Raw genomic sequence first — 15,081 nt, forward strand, 5'->3', positions numbered from 1 at the left:
TGTGAATTCATCACCTTTCTGCCAAGAGGGAGATAGCCTGTTCTATCATCAGTCCTCGTTGTGCTGATCAGAGTTCTTAAAACTTCCAAAGTTATTTGTTTTTACACAGTTGTTGGTATCTTAGAAAATGCTCTCCTGGTTCTACTTACTACACTTTGCATCAGTTATACAAGTTTTCCCAGGATTTAGTGAAACTATTCCTTTTATCACTTCTTATGGCAAAACAATACTCTATCACATTCATATACCTAATTTATTGAGCCTTCATCTGTAAAACAGGGATAATAAAAGCACCTACCTCACAGGGTCATTCAGAGGGTCAAATGAGATAATAATTGTAAAGTGCTTAGCAAAGTGCCTGGCATTACATAGATGTTAGCTATCATTATCAACTTATTTACCCTTTTGGTCCCTGTGATGGGAGAGGAGACTGTGCCATTGAACTACTGGAAGAGCTGCCCATTTAATAGTCTTTATTTAAAAATTTTGATAGTTCATTTTTATCTATTTGTTTATTAACACTTAAAATTTTTTTCGGTTCCAAATTCTCTCCCTCCTCCAGCCCCTCCCCCACTCATTGAGAAGGCAAGCAATATGATACCCATTATATATGCGAAGTCACACAAAAAGTATTTCTATATTGCCATGTTGGGGGGAAAAGCAAGAAAAATAAAGTGGAAAAATATGCTGATTATAAGGTAAGGTTTTGGGTTGTTTTTTTTTTTTTGAGCCAGTTTAGGCTAAGTGACTTGCCCAGGGTCACACAGCTAGTAAGTATATGAGGCTGAATTTGAATTCAGGTCATCCTGACTCCAGGTCCTATCTTCTGTCTACCACAACACCCACCTACCTCCAAGTTACCGCTTCATTATCCCAAAAAGCAAGTTCACAGGGACCAATAAAGACTTGTTTCCAAAGCACAAGTCATTCAGTGTTAGAAAGACAAGGGCACAGGTCTATCCAGAAGCAGCTTAAGGCACAGGCCCTTCCATATCTATACACCATGGGATGGTAAGCACGGGTCCTGGACTGGCAAATGGGAAAGCCTTTCCTGATTACTCATATTACATTTAGCTATAGTTACACAAAGGGACAAAGGAAAACCAAAGGGGACATAGATCCACGGAGTCCATACATTTACCCTCTCATTTGTACCTTTCTCGTCTTCCTTCTCCTGCAAGTCCTCCTGAGAGGAGATCCCCAAGGCACTGGGTGCCTTCCTCTGGTGGTATCGATAAGAAGTTTGGGATGTCCATCTGATTTCCCTCCCTCTCACAACATAACTAGGTATCTCCTTTTCTAATCATACATTCCCTAATCAATATTCCTTAGACTTGTGCATAAGTCACTGTTGCAAAAGAAAAAATAAATACAAAGTTACAGCATGTTTATGTTCACCGTGCATCTCTCCATTGTATTTGGAATCATCTAAAATTTTACTTCAGATATTACAGTGTTCCAAAATTTGTAACCAGACAGCAAGAGAACATTTGTGCTAAAAAGATGGATTTTTGTGTCAGGCAGCAGTTTGAGATTGTTAATTTCCCACAGAGTGCCTGCTCCCTTTCTCCTAATTCAATTCTGGAATAGTAAAGGAAACCAACTCTAAAAGAGGGTTTAGTCAGAGACTAAAAAGGTCACTAGATTATGGGGAAATCCTGAGTATTTTTACTGCAAGCAAATATGGAGCTGATAGTGAGCATTCTATTTCTTTTACCCCAAGAGAAATGTTTAAACCATAGAAGACTCATAGGCATGGATTGACAAATACTTAAAACTGAAACTGTAAACCACAACTCTTAACAGGGTGAGAAGTCAGTCAAAAAAGCATTTATTATTTGTTAAGGTACTGTGCTAAGTGCTGGGGATACAGAGAAAGGCAAAAGACAACCCCAGCCCTCAAGGAGCTCACAGTCTCATGGGCAGACCAGTGGGTACCAATGGCACTAATTTACCTGACTGAGACTAGTCTAAATTTTGCAGGTGCCAAAGTATAGAGGTTGCTTCTCAGCAGTTCTTTATACAATGCCTACCAGTGGATCAGAAGGGTATAGCAAAAAAAAAAGACATTATCTGCTTCCAGAGAAAGAACTGATAAATAATAGTATATACAGAATAATTTTACATATGTGTTTGTTTGTGTCTAATTGTAGACATCTCTAGGGCAGGATGGGAGGAGAGAAGAAAAAAAGGAAAAAAAGAAATTTACATGGTAAATTTATTATATATTTTAAAGGAATAGTAATACATAATATATTTGCAGTTTCATTGCAATCATCTTTTTTTATTATACTGTTATGGAAATGCTTGTTTTATTCCATAAAATAAAAATCAAAAATTAAATTTTTTAAAAAGGACACTAGAACAGGGGCAGGAGATTAGATTCAAACCCTTGCTCTGATTGGTTAGCTATGAAATCACTCGGAGCTTCAGTGCGCCTATAGGCGAGCTATTATTATTGCCCACTTCACAGGTTTCTATAAAGAAAGCATTTTAAAGACTTAAAGCACTATATAAGTATGAATTAGTTGTAAAGCACTATATAACAACCAATTTATAACAATATTATTAAATAACAATTATTTATAAAGTTACTATGTAACAACCAATTTATAACAATTAGGTGAAGAAAGATACTTCCCTATTGATATGATCTTTGTGCAAAGTTCTGTTTAAAAAACACCCCCCCCCTTTACTCTCCCTCTCTCTCTCCCTCTCCCCCTCCCCCACCCCCCCTCTCTCTCTGTCTCTGTCTCTCTGTCTCTGACTGTCTCTATCTGTCTCTCTCTGTCTCTGTCTCTCTGTCTCTCTCTCTCTCTCTCTCTCTCTGTCTCTCTCTGTCTCTCTCTCTCTCTCTCTCTGTCTCTCTCTCTCTCTCTCACACACACACACACACACACACACACACTTTATCATCTCTGCCACAAGCAGTTTTTGTCTCCAGGCGGGTTGCATGATCTCCTGATAAGCTGGTATAAATAACAAGGTAAACAGATCTCATCAAATTTGTCTGTAAATAACCATGCAAGAGTGGAAGAGTAGGTAGAGTATGAGAGTCTGAGCTTGAATCATGCCTGAGACATTTACTGGCTATGTGATTGACCCTGGGCAAGTCCCGCAAAATAAGGGAGTTGGATTTGACGGCTGCTAAAGATCCTTCCAGCTCTAAATCCATGATCCCACGCTTGCTTATTTTACATGGAGCAAGACTAGAATTAAGAATATCTAACCTCCCACAACTGCCCCTACTGTTTGGTTACATTCTCAGATCCCTTGGTAACCTATTTTTATTATCATACATTCTCATCAGAGGCTGGATCCTTTTGATATGTTTTCCGATCCGTGAATCACCCTCTCTCTAAAGTGGTTACAGAAAAAGATAAGACTTTTCAAAAGATTGCTGGAGCCACTTGTACCTGCTGGAGCCAATTGTTAGATTTTCAGTGTAAGCATTTAAATGTCGGAAATCTGCAAACGCTATAAATCAAGCCTTGATTTCTTGTTTCGTTGATTGTCTAGACTTCAGAAAGTGCTGGAGAAAATGTCAATAACATAGATTAAATTTTTAAGTGAGTCATGCTTTGTAAAAATTTGCCAGTATACTTCCTAGGTTTGTTGCCCTATAGATTTGAATCTAATCAAGCAGTTGAGCAAGCATTTGCCAAGTAACTACTATACACCAAGCACTATGCTAGCCCCTGAGGCTGGAAAGACAAAAAAAAAAAAAAGCAATCCTTGCTACCCTCTCTGGTGGAGCTTATACTCAATTAGGGAAAACATTTAAACGTTTAACTTGGACACTGAAAGTCAGTAGGATGCCTGAGATAAGAGAAAAATGGATCCATAGACCTCAGGCTTTAGTGGTCCATTTTAGCTATTACCATGTAAGTGTGCAAGCCAAATATAGCCACCCTTCCTAATCTTGTAAGAATCACAATTCATGGGGCAGCTAGGTGGCATAGTGAGTACAGCACCGGCCCTGGAGTCAGGAGGACCTGAGTTCAAATTTGAACTCAGATACTTGATACACTTACCAGCTGTGTGACCTTGGGCAAGACATTTAACCTCAACTGCCCTGCCTTCCCCTCTCCAAAAAAAAAAAAAATGAAAGAAAGAATCACAATTCTTTTCACGGGAAGAAGCATTTATAGAGCACCTACTGTATTCCAGGAACTGTCCTAAGCTTACAAATATTATCTTATGTGATAAAAAAGGGAAAAGGACCCACATGTACAAAAATATTTATAGCAGCTCTTCTTGTGGTAGCAAAAAATTAGAAACTGAGGGGAGGCCCATCAATTGGGGAATGGCTGAACAAGTTGCAGTATGTGAATGGAATGGAATACTATTGCGCTATAAGAAATGATGAGCAGGCAGATTTCAGAAAAACCTGAAAAGACTCATATGAACTGAGGCAAAGTGAAAACATTGTACACAGTAACAGCAACATTGTGCAATGATTCACTATGAATGACTTAGCTCTTCCCAGCAATACAATGATCCAAGACAATTATTAAAGGACTCATGATAGAAAATGCTATCCATGTTCAGATAAAGAACTGATGGACTCTGAATGCAGATTGGAGCATGGTGTTTTCACTTTATTTTTTTCATGGTCTTTTCTTTTTGGCCTGTTTCTTCTTTTACAACTGTGACTAATATGGAAATATGTTTTACATAATTGCATATACAGGTGTTCCTAAAGTCTGGAGACAGGCAAAAATGCATATTTTTGAGAAATGAAATGAATGAAATTTTCAACAACATTTTATTTAATTGGAATATTAACAAACAACATCTTCAATATTATTTCCATCATTTGTGATGCAAAAGTTGATGCCCTTTGCAAGATTCATGTGAACTCGATGCAGTAATCCCACATTGCCATCAGTTTTAGCACATTCACTCTTTATGCATTCAATCAAGTGTGTTGCATCTGTGATTTTTATTGAGTACACCTTCTCCTTCAGCATACCCCAGAAAAAGAAGTCAAGGGGGCTAAGGACTGTTAATATTCCAATGCATTTCACTTCTTGAAAATATGCATTTTTGCCTATGTGTCCAGATTTAAACACCCTGTATATAACCTATATCAAACTGTTTACCATTTTAATAAGAGGGGAGGGGAAGGTAAGAGGGAGGGAGAAAATTTTGGAACTGAAAATCTTGTAAAAATGAATGCTAAACTTTGGAACTATGCCCAAAGGACCATAAAACTGTGCATACCCTTTGACCCAGCAATGCCACTTCTAGGTTTGTATCCCAAAGAGATCATAAAAATGGAAAAAGGACCCTTGTGTGCAAAAATATTATAGCAGCTCTTTTTGTGGTGGCCAAGAATTGGAAATTGAGGAGATGCCCATCAATTGGGGAATGGCTGAATAAGTTGAAGTATATGAATGTAATGGAATACTCTTGTTCCATAAGAAATGATGAGCAGGCAGACTTTGGAAAAATCTGGAAAGACTTAGTATAAACTGATGCTGAGTGAAGTGAGCAGAACCAAGTGAACATCATACACAGTAACAGCAACACTGTGCTATGATTAACTTTGATAGACTTACTTCTTCTTAGCAATGCAAGGATCTAAGACAACTCCAAAAGGCTCATGATGGAAAATGCGGTCCAGATCTAGAAAAAGACCTATGGAGTCTGAATGCAGATCAAAGCATATAATTTGTTCTCCTTTTTTGTTGTTTGTTTCTTCTTTCTCATGGTTCCTCCCATTGGTTCTAATTCTTCTTTGCAATATGACTAATGTGAAAATATGTTTAATATGAATGTATATGTAGAGCTTATATCAGATTGCATGCTGTCTTGGGGTGGGGGGAGTGAAAGGAGAGGGAGAAAATTTGAAACTCAAAATCTTGTGGAAGTGAATGTTGAAAACTAAACGTAAATTAATTTTTTTAAAAAGAAAGAAAAAACGAATGCTAAAAATTATCTTTACCTATAATTGGGGGAAAATACCATCAAAAATAAAGACATATGACAAGGAAAAAAAACCAAATATTATCTCATTTGATCCTCACAACACCCTGACATGTAGATGTTATTATTACCTCCATGTTACAGTTGAGGAAACTGAGGCAGAGGTTAATGACTTGCCCAGGGTCATACAATTAGCAAAGTATCTGAATCTGGATCTGAACTCAGGTCTTCCTGACTCCAGGCCCAGGGCTGCACCACCTGCACTACCAAAACAGTGTTTCCTCCAAAAGGGTGTTCTGATCTCTTGGAAAATAATAATCTCTTCCCACTTTTGGAGGACAATTCAAGTTATGGATTTCAAAGATGAGAAAGTTCTTAATATTTTCAGGGTAAGTCTTCAGGCAATATCCCAATATTCTCAGCATATCCCTCCCATCGACCTCACTCTGTACCTCTTGAGTCATAGTCAAATTAATTAGAGCTAAACTACTAATATATTTCCATAACTACTCAGAGACAGGCCAAACAAAATCCTGTAACTCATTTCTTAGGAAAGCGCCAGCCGAATACCAAAAATATGATGTAGTCTCCTACTCTTTTCTTGAATTGATATGAACTAATGTTGTTGTTGTCCCGTCACGTCCAACTCTTCATGACCCCATCTTGGCAAAGATACTGGAGTGGTTTGCTGTTTCCTTCTCATTTTACAGATGAGAAAACAGACAATCAGGTTTAAGTGACTTGCCCAGGGTCACACAGTGACAGTGTCTGAGGCCAGATTTGAACTCGGAGAGATGAGTCTTCTTGACTCCAGGCCTGGCACTCTAGTCACTGTGCCACCTAGCTGCCCCAGTGACCAACGTCTAAAAGGTACTTCAGCCCTATTACCATCCCTGAATAATATCGGTCATAAAAAGGACAGAGCTGAAGCTGATACCTTTCCCATTAAAAAAGAAAAAATCCATCATCAACCTTGGGTGGCCCAACCTCAGTGTAAGGTTTCCCAAAGCAGTGAGTGAGGCTAATCTACTTGAACACACTGTCATTAAGTAAAACTGAAGGTGTGGAAGTTGAGTTTCTCAAATTAAGTAGAGGCTTGGTTCAAAGCCAGAATCTGGGAAGGCATTGCAGACAATTTCTTGTTCTCCCGATAAGCGCACCTAAAAGCTTCTGTACTAGATGAGAAGTTGGAATAAATATCTATGTATGTGTATGTAGGCAGCAGCCAGATAGATCAAAGTAGACCTGAGTTCAAATCCAGCCTCAGACACTTACCAGGGGTGACCTTGGGAAAGTCACTTAACCTCTGTCCACCTCAGTTTTCTCACCTGTAAAGTGGAGATAATAGTAGCATCTACCTCCCAGGAGCGTCATGAGGATCAGATGAGATGATATTCATAAAGCACTATACAAACCGATATAAATATTAACTATTATTATTATTTTTGCCTATGTCCACCCATAGTCATTTACTCTGTCCTCTTCCATGACTTCTGAACTTCCTTCCAACTCTATAGACTCCTACAGAATCCTAAGAACAAAAGAGATGGCATAAATTCATTTTTCCCAAAGGTAGGACCAGAGGGCATCATTGATCCAGAGCTGAAGGGGATTCAGAAACCATCTGCTTCAATGTCTTTATTTTACAAATGAGGTAACTGAGGCCCATGGAGGTTAAGTGGTCACACAGATGGAAAGCATTCCAGGGGGATTTGAACTCAAGTCCTCTTATCCCAGATAGCAGCTCTTTTCCAGTGGATCATGCTGTTGTTGCAACATCCCTCTGCAAATTCTGCAGAAACGCTGCAGAGCATGAAAGAAACTAGAGAAATGTAAAACTCATTACTCTCACCCTGCTAGCACTTTTTTTAAAAAACGACAGTTATTGCCACAGTTTTTTCTTACACCTAGTGAAATAAAGAACCTCAAAGGGAAGTACAAGTTGCATTTTTCCACTTTTGCTTCAGACCCATAGGATCTGAAAGCTGGATCATTATTAATCACCCAGACACGGCCCAAGATGTTTCATCCTCAGGATGCCTACACCAAAATACAGCATGTGCCAGCTTTGAGCCTCAGGCTTCATTACCACATACTTAAAATACATTTTATGATTTTTTAAAAAAAATATCATCAAAATGTCTCCCAGTATTCCCACTTCAACTCCAAGACAGCTATTCCATAGGATGATTTTTTTATTTTAATATTTTAAAGAACAAGAGACAGAAAGATACAGAGACAAAGAGAAGAAAAAAACAATCAGCAAAAATCAATCAATACATCACAAAAGTCTGAAAACACATGCACTGTACCATATCCAGAGCTTGCGCCCTTCCCATCAGATCAATCCCTTTCTGCAGCATCATTCTTCACCAGTGCCCCCAAAGAGCACGGAGGAACCAAGATAAATGTCAAGTTCACTTCTCTTGTCCTGGCAGCCCTTTTTTTTGATGACAGTTCATTGTTACATTTTTTCCTTACACTTTCTGAGAAAAGGAGAGGCGTAAGGGTGCCTTTTCATATGTCTTCAGTCATGCTTATTCATTATAATTTTATATTCACTTTTAATTATTTTGTGTTTGTTCTTTCCATCTATATTATTGTAGTTACTGCGTAAATTGTTTTCTTGGCTCTTTGTATTCAACGTACTCATCATTTCTTATAGCATTTTAATATTCTACTGTATTCATTCACCACAATTTGTTTAGCCATTCCCCAAATGATGGGCATCCACTTTGCTTCCAATTCTTGGCTATCACAAAAAATGCTACTATAAATATTTTAAATACTACTATACTACTATAAATACTTTAAATGCTACTATAAATATTTTGGTGCATATGGTGTATATATATGGTGTATATATATGTATATATGGTATATGTGTATATATATACACCATATATACATATACACATAGTATACATATATATATATAGTGTATATGTACGTATGGACATATGGACTTTCTTATCAATGACCTCCTTGTGGTATAAGCCTAGTAACGGAATCTCTGGGTCAAAGGGTATGGGTATTTCAGGCCCTTTATTTGCATAATTCCAAATTGCTTCCCAACATGTTTGTGCCATTTCATAGCTCCGCCAACAATGTACCAGTGTGCCTATCTTTCTACAGTCCTTCCAACACTGTTTCTATCTTTTGTCAGATTTAGCAATTTGCCAGGTATAGGGTTAAAACTCAGGTTTGTTTTGATTTGCATTTCTCTTATTATTAGGGATTTGGAGCATTTTTCATTATTGTTGTTTTCGTTCTGTCGTTTCAGTCATGTCTGATTCTTCGTGACCCCGTTTTGGGTTTTCCTGGCAAAGGTACTGAAATGGTTTGCCATTTCCTTCTCCAGCTCATGTTACAGATGAAGAATTGAGACAGACAGGGTTAAGTAACTTGACTAGGGTGACATAGCTAGTAAGTGTCTGCGGCCAGATTTGAACTCAGGAAGACAAGTCTTCCTCATCTAGGCCTGGCATCCTATACACTGCTGCCCCATTTTTTTTCATAGAGTTGTTGGTAATTTACAATTCTTCTTTTGAGAATATTTCATTCATATCATTTGAGCATTTATCAACTGCTTTTGGTCTTATGTATGGAGTGTCAAAAGTCTTTAGTGCAGTCTTTTTAAGCCTCAAAGATAAAACTGCATTGAGACTTTTGGGATACTATATACACACATATATAGACACACATGTGTGTGTCTATACATACATGTATACATCTATGTCTATATGTACATATAGAAACATGTGTGTCTGTATATACATAAAAAAATACGTGTATGCGTGTCTTGGATAACAAACTCTTATCTGAGAAATTTTATAGAAAATGTTTCCCCCATTCAACTGCTTCCCTTCTTATCCTAGGCATATTTTATTAGTACAGAAGCTTTTCAGCTTCATGTAATCAGTTATCTGCTGTGAAACAATGAAAACTGGTTTTACTGGTATGATCCCAGGCCCCCAGGATGCATTATGTCAAGGCTAATAAGCTCAAAAAGTACACATTAGCACTGTCCCCCCATATTCTTGTTGGATTGGCCCCTCATTCCTCACTCCTTATTAGACAATTTAGAAAACTTCATTTCACTAGTACTAACCATATACTATCTTCCCCTGTGGGATGACAGCCAGCCTCTTATTTGTGTCAGGTGACTCTTGGTCTAAAACTCTCTGTCAATCTGGACCTTGATGAGCTCTGGGCTTCTGACTAAAGTGTGAAAGCCATTCCACAATTTCACATTCAGAAACCACACCACTCCACCCCACCGCATGCTGCTCTTGGCCAGAGGCAATGAAAACAACACAAGAAGACTATTTCCTGTTGATATCTGCTCTCTTACTTCCTTTGTGAGTAGTAATAAAGTTTTATGAACTGTTATCCCTGAGTGTCTCATTGTTCTTCATTCAAATTCTCCTGTACTACATCTATTTTATCTTTTATTGCTTTCATCCTTTGGTTAAGAATATTATCTCCTTTTACAACCAGTGTCTCTGATAAGGGCCTCACCTCTAAAATATACAGGGAACTGAGTCAAATTTATAGGAATACAAGTCATTCACCAACCAAGAAATGGTCAAAGGATATGAACAGGCAGTTTTCAGAGGAAGAAATTAAAGATATCTATAAGCATATGAAAAAATGCTCTAAATCACTATTGGTTAGAGAAATGCAAATAAAAACAACTCTTAGGTACCACATCTCTCCTGTCAGATTGGCTAACATGACAAAACAGGAAAATGATAAATGCTGGAGAGGATGTGGGAAACTTGGAACATTGTTACATTGTTGGTGGAGTTGTGAACTGATCCAGCCATTCTGGAGAGCAATTTGGAACTATGCCCAAAGGGCTATAAAAATGTTCATACCCTTTGACCCAGCAATACCACTTTTAGGGCTGTATCCCAAAGAGATCATACAAGTGGGAAAAAGACCCACATGTACAAAAATATTTATAGCCGCTCTTTTTGTGGTGGCAAAGAATTGGAAATCAAGGGGATGCCCATCAATTGGGGAATGGCTGAACAAGTTGTGGTATATGAAGGTAATGGAATACTATTGTGCTATAAGAAATGAGGAGCAGATGGACTTCATAATAACCTGGTAAGACCTACATGATCTGATGCTGAGTGAGGAGAGCAGAATCAGTAGAACATTATACATGACTACAGACATACAGAATCTGTGATGCTAACTTTGATAGACTTGGCTCTTCTCAGCAATACAAGACTCTAGGACAGCTCCAAAAGAGTCATGATGGAAAAAGCTATCCACATCCAGAGAAAGAATTAAGGAGTCTGAATGCAGATTGAAGCAAACTATTTGCTCTCTTTTTTTTTCTTCTTTCTCATGGTTCATTCCATTGGTTATAATTCTTCTTTACAACTTGACTATTGTGTAAATAAGTCTAATGTGAAGGTATTTGTAGAAGATATATTGGATTACATGCCATCTTGGCGGGGGGGGGGGAGTGGAGAGAGGTAGGGAGAGAAAATTTGGAACTCAAAAACTTGTGGAACTGAATATTGTAAACTAAAAATAAAAAATGAATTAAAAAAATTTTTTAAAAAGAATATTATTTCCTACTCAGAGAACATTGTATACAATAATAGCAATATTGTTATAAGAACGACTTTGAGAAACTAAATCATTTTGACTATTAGAAACACACAAACTAAAAATAAAAGAAGAAAGATGCTAACTGTATCCAGAAAGAGAACTGATAAATAGAAGTATGAATGGAGTATTTTACATATATATGTCTATATGTATACATATATGTGTGTGTATATATATATATATATATATATATATATATATATATATATATATATATATATATATATATATATATATATATATATATTTGTATCTAATGGTAGCCATCCATCTCTAGGGTAGAGAGGGAGGGTGGAGGGAAGAAAAAAAAGCCAAAAAAAAAAGAATTTTATACGATAACTTTGTTCTTTGTTGTCTATTTGGAGTTGTACATGGTACTTCGTAGATTTGCAGTTTCAAGTGAAATCATCTTTTTTTATTATACTGTGTTATAGAAATGCTTGTTTTGTTCTGTGAATTGAAGATAAAAGAAAATTTTTTGAAAAAAAAAGGTATACGCGATGAGTTTCTCTTCTCATTTTTAATGATATGATCTTTAACAGTACAATCGCATATTCATTTTGAATGTATTGTAGGATATACCACAAGATGGTGAGCTAAGCTTAGTTTCTGTCAGAAATGTTTTCCAGTTTTTCTAGCAGTTTTTTTTTAAATAGGGAGTTCTTTCCTAAGTGATTTACCTTTTCCAGTTAATCAAATAGTCAGTTATTGAGTTCCGTTGTTTCTGATTCTCCCTGCTTCACTGATTTCCTTCTCAATTTTTTAAACAATACCAAATAGTTTTGATGACTGTTACATTATAATATGGAATAAGGTGTAGAAGTGCTAGTCCCCCTTCATTGCTACTTTTTCTCATTACTTCCCTTGATAGTCTAGAATTTTTATTTCTCCAAATGGATTTTGTTTGTTATTTTATAGGACTCTGTAAAGTATCTCTTCAATAGTTTGATTGGCATAGCATTAAAACTTTAAGTTAACTTTGGTAGTGTTGTCATTTGTATCATATAGGCATGGCCCAACCAAGAGCATTGAATATTCCTCTAGCTATTTAAATTGTTCTTTATTTCTTTAAGGAGGCCTTTGCAATTTTGTTGTTGTTCAGTTGTTTTCAGTGGTGTCCAACTCTCTGTAACCACATTTGGGCTTTTCTTCGTGGAGATACTGGAGTGGTTTGCCATTTCCTTCTCCAGCTCATTTACAGATGAAAAAAAAAAAAAAAAACAAGGCAAACTGGGATAAGTGACTTGCCCAGGCTCATACAGCTGGTGAGTGTCTATGAACAGATTTGAACTCAGGAAGATGAGTCTTCCTGACTCCAGGCCCATTGCTCTATCCACCATGTCATCTACCTGCCCATATTTTAACACTGAATCTATAAAAATAGTGTATGTGCTTTGGTAGATTGACATCCTCCCTAAATATTTTATATATTTTGTAGTTATTTTAAATGTTATCCCCTTTCTATTATTGCCTCTTGGATTTTCTTCTTTTTATTATTATTATATAGAAATGATGTTGATTTTGTAGCCCGAAACTTAGCTGAAGCTATTGTCTCAATTAGTATCTTTGCTGGTGCTCTAAGACTTTCTCAGTAAAACATCATCATCAACAAATAGGGATGGTTTTATCTCTGCTTCTTTAACTTTTTTTCCCCATCTTATTCCTATTGCTTACATTTCCAGAATTGTATCTAATAATAGTAGAGAAAGTGAGCATCTTTGCTTTACTCCTGTACTTAGTAAGAAAACTCTAGTCTATCCCCATTGCATATGATGTCTGTTTTTAGTTTTAGAAAGAAACTTTTTATGACATTGAAAAGGTCCCCTTGTGTCTACATTTTGTAGAGTTTTTAGCATAAGTGAATGTTGTATTTTATCAAAGACTTTTTCTGCCTCTATTGAACTAGATAATCATGTGGTTTGGGATGTTTTTGTTTTTAACATGATTATGATACTTGTTTTCCTAATACTGAACCATCCTTGCATCCTCAATATAAATCCAACTTGGTCATAATGAATAATTCCTTGAATGAATTGTTGCAGTCTATTTACAAGGATTTTATTTAAATCTTTTAAATATTTATTAATAATGTGGGTATAGTTCTCCTCCTGGTCTTATCCTTCCCTTGTTTAGACACTGGGACTATATTATCTCATAATAGAAGTTTAATAGAGTGCTTTCTTTCTCAATTTTTAAGACTAATTTGTGTAATATTGGTACTAACTTATTTAAAAGTTGAATAGAATTCTCCTGTGAATCCATCTGGACCAGGAAGTTTTTTTCTTTGGTAGTTCTATTTCTTTTTCTGGATTATGTAAGATCTCTATTGATCTGTGAATCTAGATATTTTATATTTTTAAAGATATTCTCTAATTCGTTTGTGTTCTCAGTTTTGTTAGTATATAACTGTTTCGATGTTTCGATCATTCTTTTTTGCTTCTTCTGATTTTGTGATGATTTCACGTGATTCATTAGTGATTTTCTCTATCTGATTTTTGCTCTCTTATTTTTAGTCAGGTTGGCTAAAGTTTTACCACCTTTGTTAGTCCTTGTAAAGAACCAGCTTTTAGTTTTGTCTACCATTTCTATAATCTTTATGGTTTCTTGCTTATCTATAATCTCTATTACCTTCATTGCTACTAGTCAAGCATTTAAAGCATAACAAATATAACACAAAACTTTTTAAAATGTTTGTTTTTCTTCCCTATTTTTCAGCTAGTCCTTTACGGAGTCACAAGGACACCACATACAGAAGCCATACATAAATACCATTTACAGAATGGCATCACATAGATACTTACCATATATAGAATCTATGCAAGAGTGACACAAAATCAGGAAATAGCCTACATCAAATAAATGAATTGAATACATTCTGCTGGGCTCTAGGGAGGAGGGGGAAGAGTGAATTAGTACTGTTTTTCTTTGCCTGTGGTTCATGCTTCATTGATTCTTTTGTGGCACAGCCGTTTTCCCTGACCTATCTATGACTAAACCAGCTGCTATTCTTGGAGGTACATACAGCGTGCTCATCTCTACAATGCCTGTCACAGTTCTGTTGTATCTCCTGGGGGCAAAAAAAAAATGCCTAACAAGTATTGCTCTCTTTTAGAAATTATAAAATGCTTAAATAATTTTTTTTGTGTCTTCTCCCTCATTTTATTTATTTTATAGGTTTTTGATGTTTTATTGATGTCTTTGGTTTTTACTTCATAATCATTTCTGGGGGTAGTGGGAAGGCCTTTTTTCTCCACTCTCAACCAAATCCTCAATGAAGAAAAAATAGTCCATATAGTGACTGCATAAGAAGATAATGCATAAAGCATTCTGCCCTGATAATTCAGTGCCTATTATCTCCTATTTACTTCATGTTTTGTAGGTACTTATATAAATATGTTATGTACTTATATATAACACTTATATAATTACTTATATAATAATAGCTATCATTTATATATAGTGTTTTAAGGTACTTTGCCTATGTTACCTCATTTGATCCTCAATAACCTCAACAACCCT

This window comes from Trichosurus vulpecula, chromosome 5 (assembly GCF_011100635.1).
Source record: "Trichosurus vulpecula isolate mTriVul1 chromosome 5, mTriVul1.pri, whole genome shotgun sequence".
Lineage (NCBI taxonomy): Eukaryota > Metazoa > Chordata > Mammalia > Diprotodontia > Phalangeridae > Trichosurus > Trichosurus vulpecula.